This window comes from Leptonychotes weddellii, chromosome 7 (assembly GCF_054177405.1).
Source record: "Leptonychotes weddellii isolate Sample4059 chromosome 7, ASM5417740v2, whole genome shotgun sequence".
NCBI classification, from domain to species: domain Eukaryota; kingdom Metazoa; phylum Chordata; class Mammalia; order Carnivora; family Phocidae; genus Leptonychotes; species Leptonychotes weddellii.
The window spans coordinates 93465137-93476328 of record NC_138375.1 but is presented as its reverse complement, the minus strand read 5'-3'; the positions used below and the strand labels follow the sequence as shown (position 1 = coordinate 93476328).

The 11192-nt window shown below is 41.5% G+C and overlaps 1 non-coding gene across 1 annotated transcript; it reads left to right on the top strand.

The window, feature by feature from the left end:
* The first annotated feature begins 8402 nt into the window (after positions 1 to 8402).
* LOC115942833 (U1 spliceosomal RNA) lies at positions 8403 to 8558 on the top strand. Its single transcript, XR_004077411.1, has one exon. It is a non-coding gene; the product is annotated as a U1 spliceosomal RNA (small nuclear RNA).
* The last annotated feature ends 2634 nt before the right edge of the window (positions 8559 to 11192 follow it).

The window sequence follows — 11192 nt, the reverse complement described above, 5'->3', positions numbered from 1 at the left end:
GTGTCTCTCTGTCAAATAAATAAATAAAATCTTAAATTAAAAAAAAAAAGATTTATTGAGAGACAGAGAGCAAGTGGGAGGAGGGGCAGAGGGAGAGAATCTTCAAGCAGACTCCCGCTGAGTGTGGAGCCGAACACAGGGCTCGATCTCATGATCCATGGGATCATGACCTGAACAGAAACCAAGAGTAAGATGCTTAGCTGACTGAGCCAAGCATGCCTCCCATTTAAAAAAAAAAAAATTTTTTTTTAAAGATTTTATTTATTTTGACAGAGAGAAACACAGCAAGAGAGGGAACACAAGCAGGGGGAGTGGGAGAGGGAAAAGCAGGCTCCCCACTGAGCAGGGAGCGCGACGTGGGACTTGATCCCAGGACCCCAGGATCATGACCTGACCTGAAGGCAGATGCTTAATGACTAAGCCACCCAGGCGCCCCATTTTTTTAAGTTTTTATTTAAGTAATCTCTACACCCAACCTGGGGCTCGAACTCACGACCCCAAGATGCAATGTCACATGCTCTTCTGAGCCAGCCAGGCATCTCTGTACCTTTTTAATAGTCCTTCCTGACATTTTTATCACACATGCCCCTTCTGCAAGGAGTATCCACAGAAATGTGATAGACGGAACTGAAAGAAAAAGACTCCTGCCCAGAAAACTTGGGAGTAGAAGCATCCACACCCACTAGCCTGACAACTCTTGCCCTAGCAAACAGGTTGGTCAAACAGATACCTAATTCCTGGCAGGTTCCACAAAGAGGAACTAATGTGGGCCCTCCCTGGTGAACAATGGCTTGTTACACCACTTTCTGGCATTTTATTTTTCAACTTTCTGTGAAAATAATTTTAGATTTACATTACGTTGCAAAGACAGTGCAGAGAGTTCCTGTATATCCTTTGCTGAGACTCCTCTGTTAATATTAGGGTACATTTATCATAATTAATAAGTTAATATTGATACATGCTATTAACCAAACTACAAACTTTATTAGGATTTCCTCAGTTTTTCTACTGATGTCCTTTTTCTGTTACAGGACACTACATTGCATTTAATGCGCTGTAGTTTTAAGGCTCAACACTAATAGGAAAAATAAAGGAGGAGGGGGGCGGAAAGCAGAAACAGAATCTTTCAAATCTATTCCTTATTTTTTCAACGTGAGAAAAGGCCATTAAACTAGCAGTTAGGGCAAAAGTGGCCGGTGTGCCAGCTTGTCCACAACCTGCCGAGTTTCCACGAATCCGCGCAACCCGGGCCCGTGGTCCTCCCCGTCCCCCGGCCGTCCGCACCTGCCGCGCCTGGCCCCGCACCTCCGCGGCGTCGATCGCGGGGACGGGATCCCAGACTCCGACCCGGCGCGCAGAACCCCCGCCGCCCCCGCACCCCACCCACCAAGGGCGCTCACCTGGCGCCGAGCGTCTACGCCGCGCGCGCCGCCGCCCTCCAGCCACGTGACCGCGCGCGCCGCCCGGACCGGAAGGAGGAGCGAGGCCGTCGTGGCCCCCGGTGTCGTCTGGGACGCCTCCGCGGCCCCCCCGCGCCCGCCGCAGGCTCCGTCCAGCTGCAGGTCCCAAGATTTGCCCACTACGAGTGACCGAATTAGAAATGGTAGCGCGAGACTTAGGACAAGCCCGTGTATGCGTCAGTAAAGGTAAAAATGAGATGGCTGAAACATGAAGTGTCCAGGGGTCCCGTAAGAGGAAGCTGGATGCGAACTGAAGGTCTGCGGTGTAGGTGGACCGGGAAAGCAGGCTTTCCGTGCAAGAAATGAGGAGGGCTTTGCGGGCGAGACGAACTGCTGGGGCAAAGGCGTGGCAGTGGGAAGGAACAGGAGGGGGCCTGGAGAGCTGCTGCTGGGAACGAGCCCCGTGGATTTCCGGAGACGGGCCCTAGCTCCCACCAGCCCCACCAGAACGTGCCAAGTCAATAGCTTCATTACCTGGGTGAAATGATTTTGATAGTATTTTCTAATATCCGACGTCCTTGAAGTAACTGAAGGGACTTCGTGGTGGTCCAGAAACTTGGCAGGATTTAAAGATTACTCTGGATTAGAAACAAGCTAATGAACCCCTTCTTCACAGTAGCAGACTTCCTTTATTCTTCCTTTTCTCCAGATCCAGCCCACATTTCCCTTAACCGCCCACTTCCCCAAGGAAGCATAACCTACACAAATGGAAAACCAGACTTAGAACAAGATCAATTATAGAACAAGATCAATGCTGTGTGCATGTTAGATCCTCGGGGGATTTAAGATTATCATAAGAGATTAATATATTTATAGCTTTAAAGTCAGTTTGCCTACTATCTAGCATATTCAGTAGCTTTGGAAACCAAAAATAGTTTTTTTTTTTTAAACTTTGAACTATTTAAAATAGCCTTCTTTACCCTAAAAATATTTCAAAACTTTACCCCTAGAAAAACTTTAACTCTATTTTCTTTGTCAGACTTTTCCAGAAAGCAGAACTTTGAATGCATGCATATAAAATTTTTATTTAAAAAAGACGAGTCCCGGCGCCTGGGTGACTCAGTCGGTCAAGTGTTTGCCTTCAGTTCAGGTCGTGATACCAGGGTCCTGGCATCGAGCCCCACGTTGGGCTCCCTGCTCAGTGGGGAGCCTGCTTCTCCTGCTCACCTTGCTTGTGCTCACTCTCTCTTCTGTCAAATAAATAAAATCTTTAAAATAAATAAGACATGAGTCTAAAGTTGGTTTTCATCACTATGTGCTATGCTGGTAAACTATTGCGTAAACAAATGTGTGCTGAATGTCTTTAAAAACGTACATTTCAAATCTGATGTGTATTATTTAACAGCTTTATTTAGCTCTTATCCACATAGCATACAATTTAAAGTATACAACTCTGATTTTTTAGTAATTCAGTTATGTAATCAGCACAACCAGTTATTTTTATTTTTATTTTTTTAAAGATTTTGTTTATTTGTCAGAAAGAGAAAGCACAAGCAGGGGGAGCAGCAGGCAGAGGGAGAATCAGGCTTCCCACTGAGCAGGGAGCCTGAGGTGGGACTCCATCCCAGGACCCTGAGACCATGACCTGAGCCAAAGGCAGACACTTAACTGACTGAGCCACCCAAGCGTCCCAATTTTATTTATTTAAGATTTTATTTATTTGAGAGAGCTCCAGCAGGGGAAGGGGAGAGTAGGGAGGGACAAGCAGACTCCCCACTGAGCAGGAAGCCCATCTGGGGGCTCAGTCTCATAACCCAGAGATCATGACCCGAGCTGAAGTCAGATGCTTAACTGACAGCCACCCAGGTGCCCCAGCACAACCAATTTTAGAATATTTTCATCACTCCAAAAAGAAACCCCTTATCCATTAGTAATCACTTGTCATTTTCCTTCAACTGCCCCAGCCCTGGAAAAACCACTACTCTACTGTCTTTAAATATTTGCTTGTTCTGGACATTTCTTATAAATGGAATCATACAATATATAGTCTTTTGTGACTGGCTTCTTTCACTTAGCATTATGTTTTCAAGATACACCGTGAAACTGTAGCATGTATCAGTACTTCATTGTTTTTATGGCCAAATAATATTCAATTTTATGGGTGTATCACTTTTATTTACCCATTCATCTGTTGATGGACATTGGATTGGGTTTTTTTCCAGTTTGGGGCTATTATGAATCATGCTGCTGTGAACATTCATCAATAAGTTTTTGTGTGGACGGATGTGTGTTTTTATTCCTCTCGGGTATCTTCCTAGGAATGGAGTTGCTGGGCCATATAATACTTTATGATTAACACTTTGAGGAACTGCCAAAAGGTTTTTGAAGGCAGTTGCACCATTTCACGTTAACACTAGCTAGTTCCAACTTCACATCCTCACCAACACTTGTTACTTTCTGGGGTTTTGTTTGTTTGTTTTTAATAATAGCTATCCCAACGGGTGTGAAGTGGTATCTCATGGTGGTTTTAATTTGCATTTCTCTAATGACTAATGATGTGCTTCTTTTCATGTGTTTACTGGCCATTTATATATTTTCTTTGAAGAAATATCTTCAAATCTACTGTCCCATTTTTCAGTTGGGTTATATATCTTTTTAAGTTTGAATTGTGAGGGTGCCTGAGTGGCTCAGTCATTAAGCGTCTGCCTTGGGCGCAGGTCATGATCCCAGGGTCCTGGGATTGAGCTCGCATGGGGCTCCCTGCTCCGCGGGAAGCCTGCTCTCCCTCTCCCACTGCTTGTGTTCCTGCTCTTGCTTTCTCTGTCTCTGTCAAATAAATAAATAAAATCTTAAAAAAAAAAAAGATTGAATTGTGAGAATTATTTATATATTTTGGATACTTGACCGTTATCAGATTTATGATTTGCAAATATTTTCTACCATTCTGTGGATTATCTTTTCACTTTCTTTTTTTTAAGATTTTATTTATTTGACAGAGAGAGACATAGTGAGAAAGGGAACACAAGCAGGGGGAGTGGGAGAGGGAGAAGCAGGCTTCCTGCAGAGCAGGGAGCCTGATGTGGGGCTCGATCCCAGGACCCTGGGACCATGACCTGAGCCGAAGGCAGACGCTTAATGACTGAGCCACCCAGGCGCCCTATCTTTTCACTTTCTTGATGGTGTTTTTTTTTTTTTTTGAACATAAACTCTATGCCCAACATGGGGCTTGACCTCACAACTGAGATCAGGAGTCACAGGCTCTACGGACTGAGCCAGCCAGGTGCCCCTGATGGTATCTTTTTCTTATTTTTATTTTTTTTATTTTTTTAAAGATTTTATTTATTTGAGAGAGAGAGAGAGTGAGAGAGAGAGCGCAAGAGGGGGTAGGGTTAGAGGGAGAAGCAGACTCCCCGCCGAGCAGGGAGCCCGATGGGGGACTCGATCCCAGGACTCCGGGATCATGACCTGAGCCGAAGGCAGTCGCTTAACCAACTGAGCCACCCAGGCACCCGGTATCTTTTTTTTAAAGACTTTATTTTTTAGAGCAGTTTTTGGTTCACAGTACGGTAGAGGAAGGTACGAAGATTCCCTATATGCTTCCTGCATGCACACATGGACAGCCTCCCCCATTATCAGCATCTCACAAAAGTTACGTATTTGTTATGATTGATGAAGCTACACTGAGATTTGAGGGTGTCTTTTGAAGTACACAATTTAAAAAATTTTGATGAAGTCCAATTTATTTTTTCTTTTGTTACTTCTTTTATTATTTTACCTAAGAAGGCTTTGCATAGCCCAAGGTCAAAGGTTTACTCCTGTTTTCTTTTATATTGTTTTAGCGCTTACATTTAGGTCTATGATTCTTAAGAGTTAATTTTCACATATGTGTAAGAAAGGGATCCATCTTCATTCTTTTGTGTGTAGTTCTCCAGGTGTGCCAGCACCATTTGTGAAAAGGATTGTTCTTTCCACCTTCAGTTTTCTTAGCAACCGTGTAGAAGAAAATGAACTGTCCATAAATGTGAAGATTTATTTCTGGTCTTTCAGTTCTACTCTATTGATCCTTCAGATCTTTTCTTAGGCTACACTGTGTGGCATATATATATGTTGCAGATCTTGATTACACTGTCTTGATTAATGTCACTTTGTAATAAGTTTGTAAATGAGCAAATGTGACTTCTCCAACTTTGTATTGACATTCTGAGTCCCTTGAATTTCTATATGATTTTTAGGATCAGCTTATCAATTTCTGCAAAGAAACCAGCAAGGATTGTGATATAGATTGGGTTAAATCTGTAGATCAGTGGGCAAGTATTACTATCTTAATAATAAGTCTTATAATCCATGAACATGGGATGTCTTTCATTTACTTATGTCTTCTTAATGTCTTTATTTTTGTTTTTTAAGATTTTATTTATTTGTTTATTTTTAAAGATTTTATTTATTTATTTGACAGAGAGAGAGCACAAGCAGGGGGAGCGACAGGCAGAGGGAGAGGGTGAAGGAGGCTCCCTGCTGAGCAGAGAGCCCGATGTGGGGCTCCATCCCGGGACTCTGGGATCATGACCTGAGCTGAAACCAAGAATTGGACGCTTAACTGACTGTGCCACCCAGGTGCCCCTGAAATATACTTTTAAAAAACTTATTATACTACTAAATAAATCAAGATTCAAGATTAATACAGTAAAAAAAAGGTTTTTTTCAAGATTTTATTTATTTGAGATAGAGCAAGTGAGAGAAAGAGAGCACAAGCAAGGGTGGGGTCAGAGAGAGAGGGAGAAGCAGGCTCCCCACTGAGCAGGGAGCGCGATGTGGGGCTCAGTCCCAAGATCCTGGGATCGAGACCTGAGCCGAAGGCAGATGCTTAACCAACTGAGCCATCCAGGCACCCCTGTCATTTCTCTTAAATAGTTAAAAAACTACTAATTCATTCTCTTTACTTGTTATAGGTCTATTCATATTTTGTATTTCTTCTTGAGTAAGTTTCAATACTTGTGAAGTTCTAGGAATTTGCCCATTTCATCGGAATTACTTTTTAGGCATATAGTTGTTCATAGTATTCCTTTATAATCTGATTTGTTAAATCAGTAGTAATATTGCCTCTTTCATTCTTGATTGTAGTAATTTGAGTCTTCTCTTTTTTCTTGGTCAATCTAGATAAAGGTTTGCTAATTTTGTTGATATTTTATATCAAGTTTTTCATTTTCTTATTGTTTTGAGAGTACCTTGTATATTTTCAAGACAAATCTGTTTCATATATTTGTTTTACATTTCTCCCAATCAGTGGCTTCTGCTTAACAGTATCTATTTTTTTTTTTAAGTAGGCTCCACACCCAATGTGGGGCTCGAACTCATGACCCTGAGATCAAGAGTCGCATGCCCTACCAACTGAGCCAGCCTGGCGTCCCTTTTTTTTTTTTTTTTTTTTAAAGATTTTATTTATTTATTTGAGAGAATGAGAGAGCACATGAGAGGGGGTAGGGTCAGAGGGAGAAGCAGGCTCCCCGCCGAGCAGGGAGCCCGATGCGGGACTCGATCCCGGGACTCCAGGATCATGACCTGAGCCGAAGGCAGTCGCTTAACCAACTGAGCCACCCAGGCGCCCAGCCTGGCGTCCCTTAATAGTGTCTTTTGAAGAGAGGAAGAGCTTTAAATTTTGATGAAGTCAAATTTATCGATTCTTTTTTCTTTGGCTTGTGTTTTTTATGTTCTATCAGAGAAATCTTTGCCTAATCAAAGAACACTAAAATTTTTTACTTAGTTTTCAACTAGAATTTTTATATATTTTAGGTTTTACATTTGGGTCTCTGAAACATTTTGCATTAATATGGTATGTAGTTAAGTTTGAGGTTCACTTTTTTAAAAAAAAAGTTTTTTAAGACTTTATTTATTTGAGAGAGAGAGAGGGAGGGAGATCACGAGTGGGGGGAAGGGGCAGAGGGAGAGGAAGAAGCAGACTCCCCACTGAGCTGGTAGCCTGGTTTGGGGCTCGATGCAGGTGTCTATCCCAGGGCCCCAAGATCATAACCTGAGCCAAAGGCAGACGCTTAACCAACTGAGCTGCCCAAGTGCCCCTTAAAGTTTATTTTTAAGTAATCTCTACATCCAGTGTGGCGCTGCAACTCACAACTTCAAGATCAAGAGCTGAGCCACCCAGGTGCCCCAACCTTGTAATTTTTTGAATCCTCCCTTCCGTAAAAATAAGCCCCTTAGACAATAAACCTCTGAATGGATTTCAGGGGTCTGTGAGTCTTTGAAAAACCTAAAAAACATTTTATAGTAATATATGTGTATCTGTCTTCCTTGGAGGAAGTGTGTTCATAGCTTATATCAGACTGTCAAAGGGATTTATGTTATAAAAAGGGTTAAGGAACTAAATTTTAAATAAAAGTCTAGGTATATATAAATAATTTTCATGACATTGTTTTTCACATATACAGCAGTTAAAGTTACTAAGAACTGTGATTTTTTTTTTTTTTTTAACCTTGGGACTCTCCACACTCCATAGGAAAGGATAAATGTTTCTTAGCAGTTTTGACCCCTATCACTTTTTGTTAAAAACCAACAAATTTAGGGTGCCTGGATGGCTCAGTCGTTAAGCATCTGCCTTCGGCTCAGGTCATGATCCCGGGGTCCTGGGCTGGAGACCTGCGTCGGGCTCCCTGCTCCGTGGGAAGCCTGCTTCTCCCTCTCCCACTCTCCCTGCTTGTGTTCCCTCTCTCGCTGTGTCTCTCTCTGTCAAATAAATAAATAAAATCTTAAAAAAAAAAAATTTAAATGTTGGTCAGGGATTGGTGGTAAGAAGAAATATAGATGAAGTGAGGTCAAACCCCTTTTTCAAAGCCCGCACAAGAATATATATACCAAGGAGGACGGGCAAAAGGAAAATAGTGGTTATGCATACATCTAAGCTTATTAAGGCACTCATGAGGAACTGAATAAATCTTATTAAGAAGTCTCATTTACAGAAATAGAAAATGATTAAAAATTTGATACACTTTTATACTAAACCTGGCAGGGGAGATACCATGATACCAGGTGGTTTTCCCAGCTCGTCCATTGCACTCCAGATGTGCTGACCCCTGCGATTTCCCCAAATGTGGCAAACTCAACTGCGTAATTTGTGGTAGTGGGGGACTGCGTTCGTGCTCTCCCCTATTAAAAAACAGAAAGAAAAGAAAAAAGGAAAAAATTTAAAATTTGGTACACTTTATCTTTTTTTTTTTTAAGATTTTATTTATCTGAGAGAGATTGAGGGTGCACAAGTGGAAGGGAGGGGCAGAGGGAGAGGGAAAAGAAGAAGCAGACTCCCCGCTGAGCAGGGAGCCCGATGTGGGGTTCCATCACAGGACCCTGAGATCATGACCTGAGCTGAAGGCAGACACTTAAGTGACTGAGCCACCCAGGTGCCCCTCTCCTTAAGTTTGTTTTAAATTAGTCTATTTAATAAAAAAGTTAACAATTAGGTTTGAATAAAACCAAACAGTAAATGGGGCTATTTCTAAGACTTCATTAATTTTTTTTAAGGATTTTATTTATTTATTTATTTGAGAGAAAGAGGAGAGAGAGCACAAGCAGGGGGAGGGCTAGAGGCAGAGGGAGAAGCAGGCTCCCAGCTAAGCAAGGAGCCTGATGCAAGACTCGATCCCAGGATCCTGGGATCATGACCCGAGCTAAGGCAGAGGCTTAACTGACTGAGCCACCCAGGCGTCCCTAAGACCTTTTTCTTCAAATAACTGTAAGATGTTAAAGAATTGTTACTAGTTCACATGAAAACGTAGGACTGAAATTAGTAAGTATATTTACAAAATTCCCAAAAGGTGTATAGCTCCATATTAAACTCCCTAATAGATCATAATCTCCCTTCTGTTGAAGGAAAACCTTTATGATGAATCAATTTTAGTGTTAAGATAATTAGCAATCATTTGATAATTTAGTGAATCCCAGTAATGAAAAGAATACCGTCTTTTCAAAGAGCCATTAGTATTACTAAAAATAGTAATCTCGGACTCTTAATTTACACTGGGTATAGAGATTACTTAAATAAAACTTAAAAAAAAAAAAAGATTAGGGATCCAAAGAAGATGTAGGAATGATACTCTTTTTTTTTTTTTTTTAAGATTTTATTTATTTATTTTGACAGACAGCGAGAGAGGGAACACAAGCAGGGGGAGTGGGAGAGGGAGAAGCAGGCTTCCCGCCGAGCAGGGAGCCCGATGCGGGGCTCGATTTCAGTACCCTGGGATCATAATAACCTGAGCCGAAGGCAGATGCTTAACGACTGAGCCACCCAGGTGCCCCATAGGAATCATATTCTAATAGGCATATGAAAAACAGCCCAGGGTGCATGGGTGGTTCAGTCAGTTAAGCCTCTGACTCCTGATTTTGCCTCAGGTCATGATCTCAGCGTTGTGAGATCCAGCTCAGCATCCGGCTCTGCTGGGCGTGGAGCCTGCTTGAGATTCTGTCTCCTGCTGCCCCTCCATCCCCCCACCTGCCCCAAAATGAACCAAAATGAAGACCACTGAAGACCAGAACGAAATACGACAGTTTCATCCACAGGATGACTATTAGATAAACAGTAGCAAGTGTTGGCAAGGATGTGGAGAAATTAGATCCCTATTACATAGATGGTGGGAATGTAAAGTAATGCAACCACTTTGCAAAAACAGTTTGGTATTTTCTCAAAAAGTTAAACTCAGTTGCAGTATGACCCAGCAATTTCCCTGTATACCCGAGAGAATTGAAAACCTACATCCACAAAAAAACATGTACACATATGTTCAGAGCATAATTCATAATACCCAGAATGGATACAACCCAATCATGTAACTGATGGAATGCATCAACAAAAGGTGGTACATACAGTGGAATATGATTTGATTATAAAAATGAGGTGCTGGTACAGGCTACGACATGGATGACTCTTAAAATATTATGCTAAGTCAGAGAAGCCAGGCACAAAAGACCACATATTGTATGATTCCACTTATATGAAATGCCCAGAATATGCACATTCCATATAGACAAATCAGTGATTCCAAGGGGCTGAGAGAAGGGAAAAATGGGAAGTGACTGCTAATAGTACGGGACTTCTTTTGGGTGGGGTGATAAAAATGTTATATATGGAATTAGATAGTAACAGTTAATGTGTGATGGCTGCACATTCTTGTGAGTATAATAAAAGCCAGTCAATTGTGCACTTTTAAATGGTGAATTTTACCTTAATTTAAAAGAATAGGGAGGTCTGTATGTTCTGAGATGATACGCTCTCCATAACATATTAAATGAAAAAAACAAAACAAAACAGAACAGCATACACAGCATGCTTCCACATGCTTAAAGAAACTACCATACACAAACACACACTTCCCAGGCATAAAATCTCTTGAAAAGAGACACCGGAAACCAGCAACATTACTTCCTAATGGGAGGGGGGGGGTCTGGGTGGCTGAAGAATAGGGACGGCCTGGAAGGGAAACCTACCTTTCCAGGATACTCTTTTGTACCTTTTGGTTTTTATACAGAGTATAAGCATTTCCACTTAATCATGTGTTTGTTTTTTTAAGAAATAAAAATGAAAAACTCTGATGTTTTATCCTTAGTCTTAAGTTTTATTTTAAGGGATCACCTTCATTTTCTTTTGTAACCAGCTTAGAAGATAGCCACCCATTTGGTCAGATTTATTTATTCTTCAGCAGTTGAAGCATTTAAGATGACAGTTTTTACTTTAAATCCTTAATGATATTATATATACTATACTTGAGAATGTTTTGCTTTCTCGTGGAGAAA